This window comes from Narcine bancroftii, chromosome 1, assembly GCF_036971445.1.
Source record: "Narcine bancroftii isolate sNarBan1 chromosome 1, sNarBan1.hap1, whole genome shotgun sequence".
Lineage (NCBI taxonomy): Eukaryota > Metazoa > Chordata > Chondrichthyes > Torpediniformes > Narcinidae > Narcine > Narcine bancroftii.
Genome location: NC_091469.1, coordinates 235054875 through 235078622, shown reverse-complemented (window position 1 = coordinate 235078622; position 23748 = coordinate 235054875). Strand labels below are relative to the sequence as shown.

Here is a 23748-nt window from a genome sequence, read left to right as displayed (position 1 = left end):
GACCCTCTCTGGAAGGCTGATCTGACATCTGTAGGGGTGTCTGCTGGGTGCAGGTGTGCCTGAAGATTGCATGGTACGTGCCACTGGCTTGCTGGCTGCTTGCTGGAAGTGAGCAAAGATGCATTGATCTCATTGGGAAGGGATGCACTTCTGCTTGCTATTGGGTCTGGTTTATAGCCCATGATGGCATGCATGCCCCGCGATAAACGCATGGTATCCCTGAGTTCTTCTGGGACGCATTTGGACCGGTCCTGCCACTTGGTATCTCTGACAGCTGTGCAGAAGTCACAGCTGGATTTATTGTATAGGGCTGGATGGCCTGACTTAAATGCCTTAAATGGACTCCTAGCATTGCCAAGGTTTCTGGCTTGGTTACACATGGATTGTTCTCTTTGACACACAGTTTCTGATGGTCAGTGTCAGTAGAGGTGCATTTGTTGAGGTTGGTTGCTGAGTCCATGAATATGGGGCAGTCTACTGATTCAAAATAGTCACATCACCAGTTTTCTTATCTGATCTGAGTCAATTTCAATGAGTTCATACACAGATCAAATAAATTTTAATAATTTATTTACTTTTCCCTTCCTTAGCATCAAAAGGTACATGACATTCCAAATGATGGTGTGGAGGAGAGCCTATTCTGGGAAAAACGTGAACGACTTTGCCATGGAGAGAACAGGCTGTGCCTTGAAGATCAGATGAACCAACTGACCCCAGGCAATATGCTTAATATTCCTCAGTCGTCGCATCTCTCCCGATACCGGAGTACTCTGATACGTCGCTGGGGCAGATCTCGTGAATAGACATTTTCTGTCTGAGCCCATTCTTAAATCACTCAGCCAATAGATGGGAAGTAGTTGGTAATTCTGGGCCTGCTAACTGCTAGCCAATTGTTGTTCTTTGATGCACTTATTCCACGAATAGCCATATTAGTGTTTCAATAAAATTGTAGCATTAATTTGTTTGTGTTTAGTTGTGTCAGAATAAAAATAAATGGGAAAATCAACAGAAATCAAATTTAAAAACCCTGATTTACCACAATATATCAGTCAGCAGTTTGGATGGAATTTAGCAAAACACCTGATAATAGTTCTCCAATTTATGAGAGTAAACTTTGAAGAAAATGTAGTGGCCCACACATGGAGATGCAGACTAGCCAACAAAATGGCCGACGAATGTGGCAATCACGTGAACCTGGCGGGGGGGGGGGGGCACACACCGACCGTTGTCCCAGGTGACCTCCTGCACACCAGGATGACGGTGAACTGTGGCGGGAATGCCTGCCAATCCAAGACCAGCGCTCCGATGATGCAGTGCCCTAAAGTCAGCGCCTGTGGCCTACATAAACGAGACAGCCAGTGAAATAAAAACCAGTCTTGACTTCAAGGCTTTGATGTGTGTGTCATTCTTCTCCACGCCCGCGTAGCGCGAACACTACATTGGTGACCCCGACAGGTCCAACCGGCAGTGCCTCAATGAGGCCACCACGCCCAACAGATATCCCATGCCCCACATCAAAGACTTTGCATGGGGCACGGGTGTTTTCCAAAGTGGACCTCATCCAGGGGTACCATCAAATCCTAGTTCATCCCCAGGATATCCCCAAAATCGCGATTATAACCCCCTTCGGCCTGTTCAAATTCCTATGTATGCCCTTTGTTCTGAAAAATGCAGCACAAACTTTCCAGAGGCTGATGGACACAATGGGCCAGGATCTCCCATTTGCATTCATCTACTTGGGACGATATTCTCAGCACCAGCCACAGCCGCAAAGACCACGCTGCCCACCTGAGACAACTGTGCACCCAGTTGAGTGAGTTCGGGCTGACCATCAACCCCGCGAGTGCCAATTCCGCCTGGACACTATGGGGCACAGAATAAACAAGCACAGGGCAATACCCTCCCTGAAAAGTTTAAGGCAGTCCAGCACTTTGCCAAGCTACGTAAAGAGGCTACAGGAATTCGCCAGTTGGTGATAAATGTTTACCTCAGATTCATACCGGCAGTGGCTCACATCATGTGCCCCATCTTCACACTGATGGCAAGCAAGTCAAAGGACATTACCTGGGATGATGAGTCTTTGAGGGCGTTTCAGAACACCAAAGATGTGTTGGTCAATACTACCCTCCTGGTCCACCCCAGACTAGAGGCACCTACCTCTGACAGTCGACACCTCCAGCACAGCAGAGGGTGGGGGGGGGGGGAGGTTGCATACTGGAACAGCTCATTGAAGGCTAGTGGAAACCCCTGGCCTTTTTCAGCACCCGCAGAGCTCAAATACAGCACTTCCGACCAAGAGCTATTGGCGGTATACCTGGTGCTAAGACATTTCTGTTACTTTTTGGAAGGTCGGTAATTTAAGGTCTTCACTGATCACAAGTCATTGACCTTCACCTTCCATAAGGTATCGGACCTATGGTCGGCCTGAATTTACCACGGACATATAGCAGCACATCATGGAGAAAAATAATGTGGTAGCCGAAACGCTGCCATGTCTCATGTTTGAGTCAATACACGCCCTGTCCCAGGGGGTCGACTACATGGCCCTCGCCAAAGCACAGGAACAGGACCCTAAGATCCCTCCATATAGGACAGCCGTCTCTTGTCTCAGGGTGGAAGACATCCCTGTTGGCCCAGGTAACCTGACAGTACTGTGCGACGTCTCCACCAGCAGCCTTCACCCCATCGTCCCGACCACATGGAAGTGCCAGATTTTCAATGGCGTACACAACCTAGCGCATCTGACAATACGTCCCACAGTCAAAATGGTGGCTAGTAGGTTTGTCTGGCACAACTTCTGCAAGCACATCGAACTGCCATTCCTCAAAAGTGCAGACTCACACAAAGGCATCCACACAAACTTTTGAACCAGCGGAGCACAGGTTCAGCCATGTACATATTGACAAAGTGGGGCCGTTACCAGTATCCCATGGGGCAAGATACCTACTTGCCATGGTTGACCGCTCCACGAAGTGGCCTGAGGCGGTCCCGCTGGCTGATACCACCACAGAAACCTATGCCAGGGTTCTCATTGACACATGGGTGTCCAGATTCGGAGTTCCAGAGAACCTAACCTCAGACAGGGGGAACATTTTACTTCTGGGCTCTGGGCAGTGCTGGCTAAATTCTTGGGGACACAGCTCCACCACATCATGGTGTATCACCCTCAGGCCAACGCAGCCTTTTTTTTTTAAATTTTTTTTTTCACACCATAAATCACATTAGCCATGATATACACTATTTCTTTTTCACACATATACAGTGACTTTTTCTCCCCCCCACCTCCTCCCAAGCCACCCCCCCAGCCCCCCCTCTCATCCATTTTAGGTATACAATCTCGGTTGCATTAAGCCAGTCAGACAATGTTGTCATTCAACAAAAATACACCAGAAATTCTAGTGAGTCCATTCTTTTCTTTCCTTCTCCTTCCATCAACTTAGGTAATGTTTGTCCCCGGTAGGTTTTCGCTATTGTATTTAATGTAAGGCTCCTATACTTGTTCGAATATTTCAATATTATTTCTTAACCTATATGTTATTTTTTCTAATGGAATACATTTATTCATTTAAATTTAGTAGTTTATTCCTTTTAATTTGGTTATGTATTCCATTAATATTTAAAGTCATGTAGTTCAGCGTAGTCCTTTTATATTTTGTTTATCTTCTCTTTCCGTTTTTCCATCATTACCTTTCCTCCTTTTCCATTTCTGTTTTCTTATTTTCAACTCTTTATAAGACAACATTCCTACAACATCCAACATTTTCCTTATTCTCCTATTTCTTTCTTATTTATCCCCAATCTCCCCTTCCTCTCCTGAGTTGTCCTTTATCCCTTGTCGGACAACCACATCTCCCCTCTCCATTTGGATTTGCGAATCCACTCGCAAGCGTCAACTGATTTTGCAGTGACCGCTATTTCCCCTCACCCCGCCCCCCCCCAGAAAAGATTTCACTTTTCATATGTCACAAAGGTCACTCTTTTCATTCCCTCCTTATTCTCCCTATTCCATTACCTTCCCTTATTAATTCTTGTCTATACTATCTATATTTTCCTCTAAGTACAGATACATTCACGTATGCACATTGTCTCTATTCACTCTTATACCTCTTTACCCGCATACATATCAATCGTGATCATTTTTACTCTCATTACCCGTCTTCATCCCTCAGTCTATTTTTGTCTTTACCCACATACATATCAATCGTGATCATTTTAACTCTCATTACCCGTCTTCCTCCCTCAGCCTATTTTTGTAATTGTTCTGCAAATTTTCATGCTTCTTCTGGATCCGAGAATAGTCTGTTTTGTTGTCCTGGAATAAATATTTTCAATACCGCTGGATGCTTTAGTATAAATTTATACCCTTTCTTCCATAAAATCGCCTTTGCTGTATTGAACTCTTTTCTCTTCTTTAGGAGTTCAAAACTTATATCTGGATAAATGAAGATTTTTTGCCCTTTATACTCCAGTGGTTTGTTGCCCTCTCTTACTTTTTCCATTGTCTTCTCCAGTACCTTTTCTCTTGTAGTATATCTTAGGAATTTTACTACAATAGATCTTGGTTTTTGTTGTGGTTGTGGTTTAGAGGCCCATACTCTATGTGCCCTTTCTATTTCCATTTCTTGCTGTAGTTCTGGACATCCTAGGGTCTTAGGGATCCACTCTTTTATAAACTCCCTCATATTCTTGCCTTCTTCATCTTCCTTAAGGCCCACTATCTTTATGTTATTTCTTCTGTTATAATTTTCCATTGTATCTATTTTTTGAGCTAATAGTTCTTGTGTCTCTTTAGTTTTTTTATTAGATTCCTCCAATTTCTTTTTTAAGTCCTCTACCTCCATTTCTGCTGCTACTGCCCGCTCTTCCATCTTGTCCATTTTCTTTCCCATTTCTGTTAAGGTCATCTCTATTTTATTCATTTTCTCTTCTGTGTTGTTTATTCTTTTTCTTAAATCCTTAAATTCCTGTGTTTGCCATTCTTTAAATGACTCCATGTATCCTTTAATAAGAGAAAGTATATCCTTTATCTTGCCTTTCTTTTCTTCTTCTATTTCACTGTACTCTTCCTCTTCTTCTTCCTCTGGGTTGGCCATCTGTTGTTTCTTTGGTGCCCTTTCCTGCTCTTCTTTCTTGTTTCTATTGTCTTCTGTGGTCTCTTCTTGCTGCAGGTGTTCTGCAGCTGTCGTTGCCGGCTGTGGAGATCGACTCCCCAGCTGGTCCCCCCTCCCGTCGGCGTGTTTTTTTTCATGCGCGGTTGCGCACTTTTACTCGGCTCAGCGAGCCATTTTTGTAGTCCATTATTTACCGACCTGAGGGAGCGGGTTTCTCTCTCCGCAGCGGGCCTCTTCGGACAGGTAAGGCCTTCACCTTTTTCCTCCTTTGTCTTCTCTTCCTCTCTTCTTACCGTTGCTTTCGATTTTTCTTTTTTTGTCGCCATCTTCTTTCCACCTTTATACTCACTTTTCTGTAACTTTTATTTCTGTGCCTTTGTGTTTTCCTTTGTTTTTCCCGACTTTTCTGGAGAGGGCTGGAGTTCACCGTCCGGCCACTACTCCATCACGTGACTCCCCTCTAGGCCAACGCAGCCTTGATGGCTTGGCTCAAAGGTCTCAACTGGGTGGATGAACTGCCTTGGGTCCTGTGGGAATTCGTACCACGCAGAAGGAAGACATCAATACCTCGGTGGCGGAGATGGTCTATGGCATACTCTTAACCATTCTGGGGAGTTCTTGGCCCCGGAAAATGCCTGAAAGACCCCACGGCTACCCTTGAGAACTTGCGGCAAAAACTGGGGTCTCTGGTCCTGCACCAAACTCCACCACACAGCCACCTCAAACATAACCTGCCACACTCTGTGTGTGTATGTGTGTGTGTGTGTGTGTGTGTGTGTGTGTGTGTGTGTGTGTGTGTGAGATCTCCAAATGAGCTGTTTAAAATAATAAAGATAATTTACAAAACAAGTACAACTACAGAAAACATTAATAAATCCAATATTGGCAATATAACAAGAAATTCCGTGAAAAAAAAGATAAAATAATATAGTGACTAGTCACCCCTGCTGCCTCAGGAATGTGCCCACATATTGACACCTTGGTCACACTCTACTTTCCCTTTCCTTCAGCAAAAGATACAAGTTTGAAAACATTCACCTCCAGATTCAAGGACAATTTCTTTCCTGTTGTTATCTGACTCTGCTGTTCTTTATAGAGGTTGGTTTGCCTGGTTACCACAGAAAACAATGTTTTTTCTTACCTGACAGTGAACCATTAAAGGAGGCGATACATTTTATAATCAAATGAGACACTTGAAAGAGAAATAGATGTTAGAATTGCACTTTAAATTAAAAGCCAGAAAATGGTTTACTTTTCCTATGATCTTAACTACTTCAATTCGCGTGCACAGAAACAGATCCACAGCAGATACCATCTCCCCAACCCTACACTCAACCTTGGAAAACATGGACCACAGTACAAATTGGACAAGTATTTATCAGCTATAGCTCCACTTTCAACACAATAGTACCAAACAAACTCATCCCCAAACTACCTGACCTTGGTCTCAGCGCCATGCTCTGCAATGGGATCCATAATGTACTATTACACAGGCCACAATCAGGATTCCTGACAGCACCTCCTCAATGATCATCCTCAACATTGGGTCCCCGCAAGACTGAGTACTTAGCCTACTATATAGGAATATAGGACAGTGTGGACAATCTGAATCCATCTATAAATTTGTGGATGATACCATTGTTGTTGGCAGGATTTCTAACAATGATACGTCAGAGAACAGAAGAGACTCCTGACTTAGTCTCTTCCTCAATTCCATCAAGACTGAGGAACAGGTTGTAGATTTCCAGAAGGGTGGAACTCACTCCTCACTTCACATCAACAGTGCTGAGATAGAGATAGTTCCTATGTGTAAACATCTGCAGTGACGCAGTGACTTGTCGATGTCCACCCACGTCAATGCAAGGACCAGCAATAGTATTGGCCAATGGTAACCTATCGACCTGTGGCACTCTCATCAACAGTGATGATGTGTTTTGAAAGGGTGATGTTGAAACAGATCAGCTCCCATCTGAGCAGTGACATGGATCTATTCCAATTAGCCTACCATAATGTTATATAGTCAGGATAATGTGATCTATTTTGCAACTGCATAAGAATACACACTTCTCACTGTAGTAACTGTAGTGCACCACTGTGGGGCATATGTGTAAAGGAGAGGCAGCGTCCACCACCTGCAGCACTCGTGTTCAGAGGACACACTACCTGCCAATCAAGGTCAAAGACTCATCCCAAGCCATCAAGATGACCCTTGTGATTGGCCCACCTAAATCACCAGGTGCTGCAGTTCAGGCAGCCCACCCAGACTCAGCCCTGACCTTCTTCACCCAATTGGCCCAGGTGAATCGCCTCAGTTCAGAGTCAGATCACCCCTGCTGATCCCCCTGCACTTGGCTTTGAGCCATTGGCCACAGCAACTAATAGGGCCCAGCCTGCCCTGAGTGATTGCCCCCCCCCCCCACCATATTGTCTGCAGAACTATAAAGGACCATGTGCCCCTTTGTTCTGCTTCTTTTGGATTCCTCGTGGCATGTAAGTAGCACCTTTCACATTGGGTTGGGCTGAGTCCTGAGGTCAGGTAGCAAGAGCCTTGTCTGTACCAGTCAAGGGGTGGGGACAAGTAGTATAATCTTGATCCTGACTTGAATGTGCATGTTCATGTAATTTCCCCCTCTGTCTTCTGTCGGTTCCTCCCTTGTTATCCGGTGTACATTTACCCCTTGCGCAGTGTGCGTGTGTAGATTTTTGCCCCGTTTGTATCCCCGAAATAAACGTGTGCTTTGTGCCTCAACTTTGGTCTGGTTCTTAACCTGTGGGACCCACACGAACCCAAACAACATTTGGCACTGCGTGCAGGGTCCCAAGGGTTTTGGCCAAGACAGATCAGAGAGGGATGTTTTGAAACCGAGGAAGGAAAGCCAGTACTGGCCCCAAAGACAGAATTCTCGGGTGGACCGATAATGAGGGATTTGAAAGTCTGGCCAGCATGCTGGCTGACTTCGGTTAGCCCCCGGATTGGTCCCAACAGTTGGACCCTCGTGGCGAGTGAATGGGCCACCACGTGGTAGCCCTCCTTAAAGAGTCAAAGTCTCCCAAGGCAAGGGGCAGTTAGAGGGCTGTTGGCATCAGGGATCACCAATCAGCTGGTGGAAAAGCTGCGGACCGTTTCTGATCAAAAGGACAGGGAGACAGAAGCCCTGGGACGAACCTGCAGCAGACTGCAGGAGGTACTTGCTGACCAAGGCAGAGCCAATGACCTGGAGACAAGAGGCACCGAGGTCACTTGCCGACTGGTGCAGCTCCAGCAGGTTCAGGCAGCCCGTCGGTTGGGCAGGCGACCTGACTCGATTAAAATTAAGAGCTTTGGTCCAGCGAGGTGAGCAGCCGGATGGGGACATGAGGATGAGGATACACCCGGGGAGCCAGGGTCCTGACACAACTGTCCCGTTTCCCCCACCGCTGAGCCCTCACAAGCCCGACCCGTCACCACGCAGTCCCAGGTCCTCCGTGGAGGAGAGGGGGCTGATGAGGAGGGCGCAGTGGGATCGCGCGTGGGGACCCTTAGAGACCACCGAGACACGACTGACATCGCCAGCGGCCAGTTGAGCACCTCGCTGCTTAGCTTCTCAGACTGTGGGGGGGGGGGGGGGGGCGCTAATACTGCCCTCTCCCATTAGGAGGCCAGTGCCCTGGGGAACATCTCCGAGTCTCAGGTTGTTAATAACGCCCTGCGAGCACCACTGGAGGGGATCCGCAGCAGGTCATCCCTGTGGGAGCGCGTGGTCGCGGCCATACAGACCCGGTTTCCCACTGGAATGGAACCTCCATGGGAGATCACATTGGGCCACGGTAGGGGAGGGTACCCGAATAATCAGAAATAGGCACTGATCTCTGAGGGGGCTACCGACCAAGCTTTTATTGAGAACACGAGGGTGACCACAGCTCCTGACTTAAAGTCGATCATTCTTCCGCTCATGGGGCCTGCCACAGGGAAAATGGTACAGGATGCCATCAGCCTCCTGGAGGGACTCTATTTCGACCTGCTGCACGCAGGAGTGGACCCCACTAGCATTGATGGGATCCTCCACTCCTGCCCTGTATGTGCGCTGGAAAGAGTTGCAAGGAGGGGAGTGCCTGGATAGGGGAAGACAGGCGGTCAGCCCGCCGGCAAGCAGGATGCTAGGGATATCCTTGTCCCCCACACACCTGACCAGCCCCCGCTGTTGTTCCCACCGCACCACCCAACCCTATCTCCCCAGCCCATGAAACTGAGATCAAGCAGCGCTCACCCTGCGTGAGCAGCCCACCAGCGGTGCGTGGCAGACCCCCAATCCTCTCCCATAGGATGAAGGCCGGGGTCTCCAGTATGTTCACTCGGCTGCCCTTTCCCCACCTGGGGGACCTAAGGCCGCACATCCCTGTAGCAGTACATTGGGGAAAAGGCAATGTACAGCGCTGGCTGGCGCTTGTGGACACCGGTGCAAAGCACAGGCTCGCGGAGTGGAGGGGGAGGGATATGCAGATAGAGGGGCTGGGAGACTCCCTCCTGCCTGTGAAGGAGGTCACCATCCGCCTGGCCATCGGGAACCAACCCCCTGGACGTGCCCTTCCTTGAAAGCTTCTTGGGCATCAATTTATTACGGGGATAGTCCCTCCATACCAACTGGGGCCGTTTCACATTTGGGATTGCATGGGCGACCGTGATAGTGGCGGCAGCTAAGTGGGAGCCTGTGATCCTTCCAAAGTAACGAATATGCAGCAATACCGTGACCCGGGAGGACACTGGGATATTACCGAGGCTCTACAGGCTATCCTGCGGGAGGGAGTCATCAGATCTGCAGCCTCTCCTTTCAATAGCCCTGTCTGGCTGGTCGGAAAGAAAAATGGCACGTGGAGGAAGACTGTAGACCACAGGCAGCTAAACAAAATTTCACTCCTCTTTCCACCCCCCCCCCCCCACCCCACTTCCCCCACGGTTGGCCACTGCTGTCCCAGACATTGTTACTTTAGTGAAAGATATAGCTTCATGCCCAGATAAGCCCTGATATGCAGTGGTCGACCTAGCCAATGCATTCTTCTCCATTCCCCTGCATAACGACTCCCAAGACCAATTTACATTTACTTGGGATGCACAATACACCTGTAGACTCCCTCAGGGCTACCTCCACAGCCCCACTATCTGTCATAGCCTAATCGCCTGTGATCTGCAGTCAATTGACTTCTCCCCCAAGGTATCAATTGCCCATAATATCGATGACATCCTCATCCAGGGGCCATCTGAGACCATGGTCTCTGAGGTTCTTCAAATGCTAATGGACTTCCTGAAAGATGAGGGGTGGACTATTAATATGCACAAGATTCAGGGTCCTCCCGTGAAGCCCATTTCCTGGGTATTCAATGGCACTCGGGACACAAGCAGATACCGGAATCAGCTAGAGATAAAATTTTTAAAGTCTGGAAAGCTGTGGAACAATTGTTACCCCTCGCTCCAAGGTAGGCAGGTTTTTCTTTTGAATTGCAGGTTTCAGTGAGGGAGACCATGGCTGAATGGAGCCTCTGGCAGAAGCTCCAAGGTTGCAGAGTCTTGTTGGGCTTCTGGACAAAGTCCCTGCCTGAAGCTGCTGCGTGCTACAGCCTTTTTGTGTGCCAGCTGCTTGCCTGCTATCTGGCCCTCCTAGCTACTGAGCATCAAACAGGCATTGACCCCATCATCCTCCATCCACACCTGCCCATAACGTGGTGGGTCAAATCCTCCAATTCCACCCACAAGAAAGTCCGGGCCCAGCGGTCATCTATAGTAAAATGGAAGTGGTACATTGCAGATTGCACTGAGCCCAGCCCAGATGGGGTGAGCCACCTCCATGAGCAGGTAATGTCCTTCCCACAAGCCCAGGAGCTGGCTCCAGAAATAGCCAAAATCCCGCCCTCCCCCGTGCCTTGGGGCTGCCCCTTGGACTCCCTCAAACCCCAACAAAAGACATATGTCTGGTTCACAGACCTCCAGCCGCTGGAAAGGGGGGAAACAATACTGGAAGGCAGTGGCACTTCAGCCTGACACGGGGAAAGTCCTGACCAAAGAAGGTGAGGGTGGCTCCAGCCAGCTTGCTGAGCTGGCAACAGTAGAACTCGCACTACAGGGTACCACCAGGCCTGTCCACATCTACACTGATTCATGGGCAGTGGCCAATGGGATGGCGGTGTGGAAAGCCCAATGGCATGAGATGGGATGGGAAATTCACAGATGCCCCCTCTGGGGAAACCACCACTGGCAACTGATCTGGGACCAAGCCACCCACCGGGAGATCACAGTTCATCGTTTAGATGCACACACCCGCAATAGCACAGAGGAGGCAGCACACAATGCTGCCGTGGACCAGGCCACCCAAATATGCACTGCCTCCACCTCCCCACCAGACACTGACAATGGGGCACTGGCTGCGTGGGCACACCACAAAAGTGGTCATCTAGGGGCTGGCAGCACATGGCAATAGGCAGAACAGTTCGGGGTCACCCTCACCCTGGACCAGTGCAAAACTGCCATGCTCAACTGCCCTGTCAATCAGCGGGTAAATCCAATGGGGTGGCCAATGGGGCCACCAGGTCACATTCACTGCGGCACGGGAGCAGGTCATGTGTGGCAGATCGACTATATCGGACCGCTCCCATCGCAAAATAAAAAGCAGTATATCCTGACAATGGTGGACACATATTCTGGTGCACTGGTGGCAGTACCCTGTGAGAAAGCCAACCAGAATAACACCATTAAAGGATTGCAGCACCTCGCCTCCTTTTATGGAATCCCGTGGGAGGTGCAATCCGATCAGGACTCACACTTTACAGGGTCTAAAGCCCAAGACTGGTGAGGCAGAGATCTCGTGGCTCCGCCACATACCCTATTACACCCAGGTATCTGGGTTGGTTGAGAGGATGAATGGCCTGCTCAAGGAGAGCATCCACACTCTGACATCCTCCCACAATTTGAGGGAGTGGCTGACTGTTGCAACAGCCTGTGGATCACTTAAACTCACCCCATTATCTTGCCAGCTCTCACACCCCCCATCCCCGGAACCAGAGCCCCTCAAATTCCATGAGACCGAGGACTCTGGGAGTGTATGGGTACAACAGCCATGAGGGGGGAGATTGTCACGCATGGTCCAGGACACGCCCCGTGGGTCGCAATTCCAGGCCAAACAACCTCTCCTGTCTCCATTCCCACCATCTCACAAAGAGACAATGAGTTCTTACCCCCCCTTGTTTTTTTCCACCCCACAGGAACATGCAAGCCCTGCTTTTACCCCTGCTGCTAGCGGCAACCACTGGCAACGCCAGATTGGCGAACACGTTCCTCCACATGGCGTATGATTTTTTTTCCCCCCACCATGAATAGATTGGACTGCTGGATCTGCGTCCAAACTCCAGCACACGCCGATCGAGCATCTGCATCCAAACTCCAGCACACACCGATGGAGCATCTGCGTCCAAACTCCAGCACACGCCGATGGAGCATCTGCGTCCAAACTCCAGCACACGCCGATCGAGCATCTGCGTCCAAACTCCAGCACACGCCGATCGAGCATCTGCGTCCAAACTCCAGCACACGCCGATCGAGCATCTGCGTCCAAACTCCAGCACACGCCGATTGAGCATCTGCGTCCAAACTCCAGCACACGCCAATCAAGCACTACCACTTACCCCCATTCTGCTGGACGACTCTCAGATGAACTGTTTACATAGACTCTTTGCTCCAGCGGGTTTCGGCAGCCCACCACCCCTGACATCTCCACATCCCTTCCACCAACTCCCAATGGGGTGGGTGCTTCAGGAACTGGTATTTCCCTTATAATTTGACCTCCACTTGAGTCCCGACCCTCCGCATCATCCCACAGCTCCTCCATAGACCAAAGGGGTGTTGGTGTAGACTCCCCCACAGACACACCTCCAACCTCCCAGTTGGCGACAGTGACTGCCTGCACAGAGGGTACCTAGGCTTGGCACTCACCACCTCCAATTGTGTCACCAAGCTGGAGGCCCCCTGGACTTTGAATGGCACTCTCTGGATATGCAGCCACCGTGCCTATCCCTGGCTCCCTGCCACTTGATACAGCTGCTGTTTCCCCACATTCGTGGTGCCATACATCCACTCTCTCGGTGACCTGGGGAAGCACCCAGTGTTTGGCAACCACCACAAGAGAGCCATTACGGAGGCAGAAAGATTCTGGCTGATCGCTTTCCCCAGGTATGGTACCACCTGGCTCTCCAACAAAGTGACCCAGATGACAGCCCTCCTGGAGGTGTTGGGAAACGAGATGGCAGTGTCCCTCCACCAGACACAGGACACTCTGATCTGGACAGCTGAGGAGCTGACAGCAGTACGTATGGTAGCACTGCAAAATCAAGTGGCCCTGGACTACCTGCTGGGGGAGAATGGTGATACCTGTGCAGTCATTGGCCAGGAGTGCTGCAACTACATACCCGATGAATCCTCTGACATCACCCACCTGGCTGACCACAGTAGCCAAAATGTAAAAAATCCAGGGACCAGATCCTCCAGCATCACCTCCTTATGGGACCTTGGTGGCCATTTGGCTCCAAGGTGGGTATTTTGGCAACTGGGGGATTGTATTTATTATTATAGCCATGATTATTCTTTGTCAAATCATACGCATCTCGGCATTACTTCATTAGATTTAGTTATCACCTGTCATATTGGCATGCAGTGTGCTTTTCAAAGGGGTGGATTGTGAAATATATATGCTCGTTTATAGTGTTAGATTGTTTTGTTTCAAATTTGCAGTAGACCTAATACCAAGAAGGTGTGTGTGTTGGGGAGGTGGGGGGTTGCACTTGGGATGTGGCCTGGGAGCCAAGGCAGCCTGAAAAAGTTTGGGAACCTCTGCTTTAAGCAGAGTAAATCTGGCACATTTCCTTACAAATGTCGTCTTTGTGTCAAGACTGAGTCCTTTTCATGGCACAGTGAATGTAGGATAAAAAAAAAGTTTTCCTCACTATACAATCAATGTTTTTTGTGATGTGATGTATATATTTATCTCCTGTTGTCCTATTTTGAGTCATTTTTTAAAATAAGTTTACTTACATCAGAGTTTGACTCAAGATCACATAGTTTATCAGCACAATATTATATTTATTGAAATACCCAGGGAAGAAAAAAAACTGCTCCAGGGTTCCTGAAACAAATCCGTCAATGTGCAAACCCAGCATTGCCTGAAGTACTTACCTACAGGTTTAATGTATTACTTTATGAAGCATGAGACGTTTACTTTATGAAACGTTGTGAATTTCATATCTATATTTTTTAAATGCAATAAAACTTAGCAATATGGCAGCTATTTCACTGCTGCAAGGCCACTGAGAAAAAAGTAATTTATGAAAAAAATGGGAGAAATCATTAAGGTTTTATACAAATGATTGATACATTTTGACAGACAGGGAATAGGATACAAACAATATGCAGTCAGGCGGGATTAGTTAGATGGTGTTATGTCTCTGCGTTACTTGGGTGGCTTCTTAAATAATTTAGAGATGCAAGATTCAAATAACAGATTTTACTTACTGATGCCTTCCACCATCTCAGGACAGTTCTCACACACACATCCTGTTGGGTATAAGCCCACCCTCTGCTATACATCATGACATCCATATCATGATGTCACCTATATATATATATATGTATATGTAAATAAATATAAATAAAAATATAAATAAATATAAATAGATAGATAGGTAAAAAAATCCTGTGTGTCAGTAGCCATGTTAGTCTATTAGAAGTAAAGAATGAGAAAGCATCATGGCTCCGTCTTAATTGTGTGAGTGCATACACAAAAGTGGCGATGAGGATGGGATACAAAACAAACCTGACACATACTCCAGACACCAACCATGAGAAAGAAACAACAGAAGAAAGGTAGAAAACGACTACCTAACAACTCCAACAAATTTCTACCAAAAGATCAAGGTGAAAGTGCACCAAGATGGCGGAGGGAAAATTCGGGGAATTCGATGTAGAACAGTTTAACTACTACTGTGTAGCCCACAATATTGTGGAAGGTCCAGTAAACCGCAAATGTGCCCTCTTCCTCAGTATAATGGGCAGCAAAACATTCAATCTCCTTGCTGTCCCCAGAGGATCCAGGGACGAAGACATTCAATGAAGTATGCACAGCTCTAAGGAACCATTTACATTTAAGCCCCAAACCACCAGTTATGGCAGAAAGGCAACATTTCTATGAAAGGAGTCAAGGACCAGGAAAAACAATTGGTGAATACCTGACATCGTTGCGCAAACTGGCGGAGCACTCATTTCGAGCCGTTTCTAAATCAGGCACTGCGAGAGATTCGTGATGGGGATGGCAAATTGCCAAGCAAGGCAAAAATTATTAGCAATGGATGAAGACGTTTCATTACAGATTGTATACAGGCCTGCCTGCAGCTCTGAAATGGCAGATAAAAACTTGGATGTGGGTCAACCAGACCTACTGGTCGGGAGGTCTTCCTGCCAACAATGCTTCCGTTGTGGGAAATACAAACACCGACTTCAAAAATTCTAAATGCAGCCATTGCAAAATAGAAGGACATATCAAAGCTAAATGTCCGCTTCTAAAGCACAGGTGGCCTGCAAATAAACAGGCAACTAAAGTCAAAACAATTGCAGAGAAAGAGGCAACCTAGCAACGATGATGATAACAGCCCAATGGCTGACCTTCATTTTTCTTCTTTGGCTTGGCTTCGCGGAAGAAGATTTATGGAGGGGTCATGTCCACATCAGCTGCAGGCTCGTTGGTGGCTGACAAGTCCGATGCGGGACAGACAGACACCTTTGCAAGGGAAAATTGGTGGGTTGGGTTTTTTGTCTTTTGTCAGTGAGGTGGGCTCTGCGGTCTACGACTAAATACCACTCTTGATTCTCGGTGAAGAAGTCTCATCCCACTGTGTGCCATGTGTGTTTCGGTACTTTTGGGCTGTTACTACTCATTTCATTTGTCAAATGGGCGAAAGACCCGAGAGCGTGAGCTACCACCTCTGAAATGAGAGCGCTCCATGCTGAACAAGGAACACCCGAGCGAGTAATAGGTGACAATAGCCGCTTTCAGGTGCTGGGTCGCGGATAGTGAGCCGGCAGACGCGGCTGGGGGAATGCAGCTGGGGTCACCTGAACGTGCCGGCTGAAGGAGAGCCGCGTCCGAGCGAACGCCGGCTCCCGTGGACTGTGGCCGTAGTCCCACTGCTGCTTTCAGGTGCAACGGGGAGGGGGGAGGGGGGGAATTCTCGGAGCCGGAGATTATACCTCCAGGAGGGGGGGGGGGCGGTCCTCCTGGCCGGGTTCTCCACTTTCAGGGGGCCACGCGACAGCCGCATCAGGGCTTTACAGTCGGGGAATTGTGGCCCCCTGAAAGCGGCTCAGGGTTCACATCACGCAAGTTTCCTGATTGGCTGCGATTGAACTGTTCCACGTCATGTTCACTGACCAGGAACGGGGGTCTCTCTCACCTTGGTGTCCAGCCATTCGGATTTGAAGCGACCAACCCGAGGAACGGCCTTCATCCACCGACTAGCCCCGTGCGGATAGCGCGACAAGAAACAAGGGACGTCATAAGTCAATGCCTAGCAACCGCCTTGCGATCGACGCCGATGTCGTCGGAGGGGCGTTCCTGGAAGATGTTTGGTCAAGCGTACTGTCAATCATTCAGAAGTCCCACCGCCTCGCCCTTCCCCGACCCGTGATTGGTGGCTTTCTCATCTTCCTGGTTGTGTTGGCGAGAGCGGGTGAGTGGCGGTGGTGTCGGGTTCCAGCAGCCGGCGCTCGGTCGCCTGCAAGGCTGGGCAGGACCCGCAGCCTTTGGTGCCCTCGCTGGAGAGGAGCCTCCGTTGATCCCCGGCTGGCCCTCCCGCAGTAACGTCAGCCGCCCCTTTTGATGGCGGTGCGAGGTGGGGACTCGGCCCTTGCTTGGAGTGAGACGAGCCCCCCCTCTCGGACCGGGCGGGCATTGACAGGCTCTGCGTTGACTTCGTGTCTGTAAGTACTGTGCTAACTGCTCCGTCTCACCCCCCCTGGACAGTGTCCCAAAACACTGGGGTTTGCTGCAGGGACCTTGGGTAAGGAGTATGAAATACTTGGCACTGTCCCCATGTGTAGTAACGTTTGAGAAGCTCAACAGGTCAAGTCGTTCCCCTGAGACAGTAATGGCAAAGGGATTGTGGCTTGAGCCCCTCATCAAGGTTTGGGAAGGGCACTGCTGAGTTTCTCCAGCTTCTGTAATAATGCTTTCCACGTCCAGCAATTTCATGCATCACTTTCAAGGTCTTGTTGATGGGTTTAGTTCAGAGGGGCACCAGTTTTTAAATTATTATTTTTGTTTGCCAGTGGTAGTCTTGGCAATTATCAAGGTTCATTCAGACAAAAGTTGTTTTTAAACTAGTTCAGGTGAGCGTTATATTAAATTCATGGCAAATTTTGGTGAAGCGCCTTTTTAAAAAAATTCTTCACATAAATCAGGCAGCTGCTAGGGAGCTGAAAGCTCACACTATCAGTTGTCAGCAGATGGCTACGTTATTAAATGTGCTTCTTTCCCATGACATTAAACAAAGGTACTTACTGTGTAAGTAAGGTAAGTAACTGGAGTAGAAGTAGGCCATTTGACCTCTTCAGCTGACTCCATACCATTTTGTTTTCTGCTGCACCAACATTATTTGCGTTCAATAATTTGCAAGATCACTGGCGTTCCTCAAATATCAGATTTATTGTCAGAGTACATCACCTACAGTCCTGTGATTCCCCCCTCCCCCCTTTGTGGGTGCAAATTACCCCTTTTCCTTTTTAAAATATTTTTGTTGTTTTTATACGTAAAAAAGCCAAGCCATTTCGTAATTTCTTTCCTGCATTTTGCATTCCATACAACTACACAAATCAACGTGTTTCGCATCCATAATATCATAGCTAAAGTAAATATAATGTATAAAAGCAAAAAAAAACTAAAGGGAAAACAAACAAAAGCAAAAATCAAAACTCCATACCCCTAACAACATTCCATGGCAGAAAGAGACAACAAACTTCACCCCTAAAGAATGGTGGGGAAGCCAACGCAACTCAAATTGTAAAATATATCTAAAGATTGTGATAATAATTCAAAAACAGTCCCCACAATGTTTGATTGAATATCAAATCTTTTCTAAACTTTAAACCATATCTCTCAGCCACAAGAGATGACTAGGTGGGGTGGCATCCCTCCATCTGAGTAGTACATGACAATAATGGAACCTTTACCTTCAGAGCATGTCTAGTCAAAAGAGAAGTAAAAGATAAGATACAACAGTTATTTGGGGTCAACAAAACATCATCATCTACCATTGTACCAGAGGGTTTGGTTCTAACTTTATTATGCAAGATTAAAGATAAAGTTTGGAAAACCTCCTTCTAGTATTCCTCAAGACTAGGACAGGACCAAAACACGTGAATGGAGGCAATGCTTTTGCATTTATCACAACACACATTTACCTCTGGATAAATACAAGATCATTTGGATTTGGAAATATGAGCCCTGTGTACAACCTTAAATTGTAATGAATAATGGCGGGCACATAATGACATAATATTGACTAAGTTAAAAATTGAATCCCAGATCGCTTCTGATATGGACAAATTTAAATCTTGTTCCCAAATATTTTTTAATTTTAAGTATTAGGGCTTGCCTTAGGTCAGCCATTTATAATAAACAAAGGATATTAAACCTTTACGTGAAGTTGTAAACTAAAAAACGTATCCACGACATTCACATCTGGTTCCCTATTAAAACCAGCATTTGAGATCGAAGAAAATACTTGATTTGTAAATATCTAAAAAAAAAATGAGCATTCAATAAATGTACTTCTCAGAGAGATGTTGAAATGGAGCCTTTATTTACAAAATATGGGTATTAATATTTAAATAAGGTTCTGACATTCCCTTTCTCCTTAAGGTCTCAGTGTACTATAAGAAACAAAAGTAATAAGCATTGTTGAGGGTCTCTTGTCCCTTTTTTTTCTTTGTAGGGGGATAGAAGGGGGAGGGGGTGGTATATAGAGAGGTTTTCTTATCTTTTTCTTTTTATACGCCACATGTATTGATTTGAATTATTTTTCATTATGTGCTTTATTTGTGTGGTTCGAAATTTATAAGTAAAATTTAAAAAAGAGAATGTTGTTGAAATGATACAAAACTATTATTAAAAAAATCTGAAAAAGCTCAATACCCTTTCTGTGCCAAATTTGAAAAGCAGAATCTTGCAAATCTGTTTGGAAAAGGTGATTGAATAAAATCGGACTTGAAAAAGGAAAAATCATGAAAGCCAAAATACTTCCTGAACTGAACCCATACTCTCACAGAATATCTGACAACTGGATTGTCAATGGACTTGTCTAAAGAAAAAGGGAGTGAGGATCCAAGAAGTGCTGGATTGGAATTTTTTTTTAACCAAAGTTAAACTCCATTCTAACCCATGCTAGACAGTCAAAAAGTGAAGTTATGTATGCTTACCACCCAATAAAAACCTAAAAGTTAGGTAACTATGTCTCCACTCCTTTCCAATATTTTGTAAATGAGTTTTATTTAGATGAGAGCATTTACCCTTCCAATATATACAATATATAATCGATCGAGTCAGAAAACGATTTTAGAATAAAAATTGGTATCGATTGTGTTGTGTATGCACTCACACAATTAAGACTCGGAGATGTGATGCTTTGTCATCCTTCTAATAGACTAGCATGGTGACTGACACACAGGATTATATATATATATATATATATGGAAGGGTGACATCATGGTGAGTGGTCCAGCGAAGTCTACAAGAATCCAATGCCAGGGTTTGGATGGCCATTTCCATGAGTTAGCTTCGGTTCGCGGCATTTTTGGCTGCATTGACTGACACACTTCGCATTCTCTCACTGTTGTTTCAATGTCTCTGTCAATGGAGGGCCACCAGACTTGCATTTGGGCCAGTGCCTCCATTCATACCATTCTGCATTCCCTGATGGTTGCGGTGCAGTTCTGATAGCATGGTAGTTTGCCATTTGGCTGGAATAATTGTACGGGTACCCCATAGTAAACATCCTCCTTCGACTGATAGTTCATGGCGGCGTGTGTGGCAAGGTTTTAGATCTTCTGGAATGACTTTAGATTCAGGCCACCCATTAAGGGTGAAGTATAGGATCTTGCTTAATGTTGCCTCTTTTCTGGTTTTCTTTGCGACCATCTGGACTGTAATGGGCAGTTGTTGAAGTTGTTCTGGGTTGACGGCTGCTGCCTCTGGTGTCCATCTAATAATTTCTTCTCGTTATTCTGTCTCGGGCAGCGACATGCGTGATAAGGCATCTGCATGGCTGTTGAGTGTTCTTGGTTTATGTTTATATTATAGTTAAATGCCGCTAGTAGCATGGCCCATCTTTGAATTCTGGCCACAGCTAATACTGGTATACCTTTGTGTGGCCCCAGGATTAAACTAAAAGGCTTGTCTGTGATCAGGGTGATTTTTTTTTTTCCGTAAAGATATTGGAGTTTTTTTTTACTCTAAAAATTATTGCCAATCCTTCTTTTCCTAGATGGGCGTAATTGAGTTCACTTGTGGTTAATGTTCGCGAAGCATACACTACTGGTTGCTCACCTTTTTCTATGATTTGGGATAGTACCGCTCCTAGTCCCACTGGGACTAGTGTAACTTCTTCACTAGGGTCGTAGTGGATCAGCACCTTATTTGTTGATATTAGTTGACTGACTCTTCCAATACCATGTTTGATCTTTCTTGAGTAATTGGTTCAGCGGGCTGCATAGTGTAGACATATTAGGGATATGTTTTCAGTATTGATTAGCAAGTCCTAGGAAGGACTGTAATTCCGATTATTTATTTTATTAATTTTTTTATTTATTTTTGTTTTGTTTGGGTATGGGGCCTTGCGAATTGCTTCTTTTCCTACTATCCTACTAGATTCATTCGCACCCCCTCATTGTCGATTGCAAACCCAAGGTATGTTACTGAGGGGCACATGAAGACAGATTTGTCCTTTCATAATCGTAGTCTGGTTAAAACCTTTTGTAAGTGTTCACTATCATTTTGGCTCGTGATGATGACATCATCCAGGTTGAGAGTCCATGTAATAATTTGTCCATTGTTGCTTGAAAAATCGCGGGTGTTGTGAAATTCCATAAGGCATCGTATATAGGTGAATAGTCCCAGATGGGTATGGATTGTCACATATTCCTTTGATTTTTTTTGTACAATTCTTCTCCTTGTGTCAAATCTAGTTTTGTGAATTTTTGTCCTCCGTTTAGTGCTTGGCACAATTCTTCTGTCTTGGGCATGGGGAGTTTGGAAATTTTGAGTGATGGATTGATGATTTTGTAATCACCGCAAATGTGAATTTCACCGTTTGCTCTTCGTACGGGTACGATGGGCATTGCCCAATCGCTGTATTGTATTGGTTCTAATATACCTTCATTAGAAAATATGCCTACAAGAGAAAATGCTCTCCTGGATCTAGTGTTGTGCAATGAGATAGGTAGAGTAAATGATGTAATAGTCAGAGACCATCTGGGAAATAGCGATCATAGTATGATTGAATTTCTCATTCAGGTGGAAGGGGAAATAGTTAGATCTAAAACTAATATATTATGCTTAAACAGGGGTGAGGGAGGAATTGGGCAGAGTGGACTGGGAGCACAGGCTAATTGATTAAACAGTTGAGGAACAGTGGAAGATTTTCAAAGAAATATTTTGTAATGCTCAACAAAAATATATTCCAGTCAGGAAAAAGGGCAGCAAGGGAGGGAAAAATCAACCGTGGTTAACAAAGGAAATAAAGGAGAGTATAAAATTGAAGGCGCAGGTGTACAAAGCTGCAAAGAGCAGTGGGGAAACTGGAAGATTGGGATAACTTTAAGAGACAACAAGGGGTTACAAAGCGGGTAATAAGAAATGGGAAAAAGGATTATGAAAGTAAAGTGGCACAAAATATAAAAACAGAAAGCAAAAAATTTTATAAATATATAAAACGGAAGAGGGTGGCCAGAGTTAACATAGGACCCTTGGAGGATGAGAAAGGAAAACTGGTAGCAAATAATGAGGAAATGGCCGAGGCATTAAACAAATATTTTGTGTCAGTCTTCACGGTGGAAGACACGTCCAGCATGCCCAAGTGCGGAGTTAAGGATGCGAATAAAATAATTGTTACAAAGGAAGTAGTGATGGAGAAACTAATGGGACTAAAGCCAGACAAATCACCTGGTCCTGATGATATGCATCCAAGGGTTCTGAAGGAAATGGCAGGAGTTATAGTTGATGCATTGGTGGTCATATAGCAAAATTCCTTGGATTCTGGGCAGGTCTCGGCAGACTGGAAGACAGCAAATGTCACGCCACTTTTTAAGAAGGGATGTAGGCAGAAGACTGGAAATTATCGGCCAATTAGCTTGACGTCTGTAGTTGGAAAAATGCTTGAAGCCGTCATTAAAGATGAAATAGTGAAACTTTTGGAACATAAGGGTTCAATCAGGCAGACGCAGCATGGTTTTAGAAAGGGAAGATCTTGTTTGACAAACTTGTTAGGATTCTTTGAGGATATAATGGGTGCAGTGGATAGAGGGGAACAGGTTGATGTTGTATATTTGGATTTCCAGAAAGCGCTTGATAAGGTGCCGCACAAGAGACTTATCAGTAAGTTACAGGAAAGTGGAGTCCGGGGAAGTATATTGGCCTGGATTGAAAATTGGTTGTCTGACAGGAGGCAGAGAGTCGGGATAAATGGGAGTTTTTCAGGTTGGCAGAGAGTGGTAAGTGGGGTGCCGCAGGGGTCAGTGTTAGGCCCACAACTGTTCATCATTTACATTGATGACTTTGAGGAGGGGACAAAATGTGGTGTAGCCAAGTTTGCGGATGACACCAAATTGAGTGGAAGAGCAAATTGTAATGAGGATGTGGAGAGTCTGCAGAGGGATATCGTTAAGCTGGATGAGTGGGCAAAGGTGTGGCAGATGGAGTACAATGTTAGTAAGTGTGAGGTTATCCACTTTGGCAAGAAAAATAAAAGAGCTGAATATTATTTAAAGGGTGAAAAACTACAGCATGCTGTTGTGCAGAGGGACTTGGGAGTGCTTGTGCATGAATCGCAAAAATTTAGGTTGCAGGTGCAGCAGGTTATTAAGAAGGCAAATGGCCTTCATCGCTAGAGGAATTGCATTCAGGAGTAGGGAGGTAATGTTGCAACTGTATAAGGTACTGGTGAGACCGCACCTGGAGTACTGTGTCCAGTTCTGGTCTCCATATTTGAGGAAGGATATACTGGCTTTGGAGACGGTTCAGAGGAGGTTTATGAGGTTGATCCCTGGGATGAAGGGGTTGACTTATGATGAAAGATTAAATCGTTTAGGATTGTATTCGCTCGAGTTCAGAAGAATGAGAGGAGATCTTATAGAAACATATAGGATTATGAAGGGTATGGATAGGATAGATGTAAGAAGGTTTTTTGAGCTGGCTGGGGAAACTAAAATGAGAGGACACAGTCTCAAGATTCGGGGGAGTAGATTTGGGACAGAGATGAGGAAAAATAGTTTTTCCCAGAGAGTAGTGAATGTTTGGAATTCTCTAACCAGGGAAGTGGTTGAGGCTGCCTCATTAAACATATTTAAAATTTGGTT

The 23748-nt window shown here is 46.1% G+C and overlaps 2 protein-coding genes across 3 annotated transcripts in view; both read left to right on the top strand.

The window, feature by feature from the left end:
- The window catches only part of phax (phosphorylated adaptor for RNA export), a 37926-nt gene extending 36968 nt beyond the window's left edge, over nucleotides 1-958 (top strand). The window contains exon 7 of the mRNA XM_069893089.1: nucleotides 591-958. The gene's annotated coding sequence lies outside the window, so the exon portion shown is untranslated. The remainder of the gene's footprint in view (nucleotides 1-590) is intronic.
- A 15835-nt stretch (nucleotides 959-16793) lies between these two features.
- The window catches only part of LOC138740421 (protein JTB-like), a 32379-nt gene continuing 25424 nt past the window's right edge, over nucleotides 16794-23748 (top strand). The window contains exon 1 of one of the 2 annotated variants that reach the window (XM_069893051.1): nucleotides 16794-16850. The gene's annotated coding sequence lies outside the window, so the exon portion shown is untranslated. The other variant, XM_069893041.1, reaches the window with a different exon arrangement.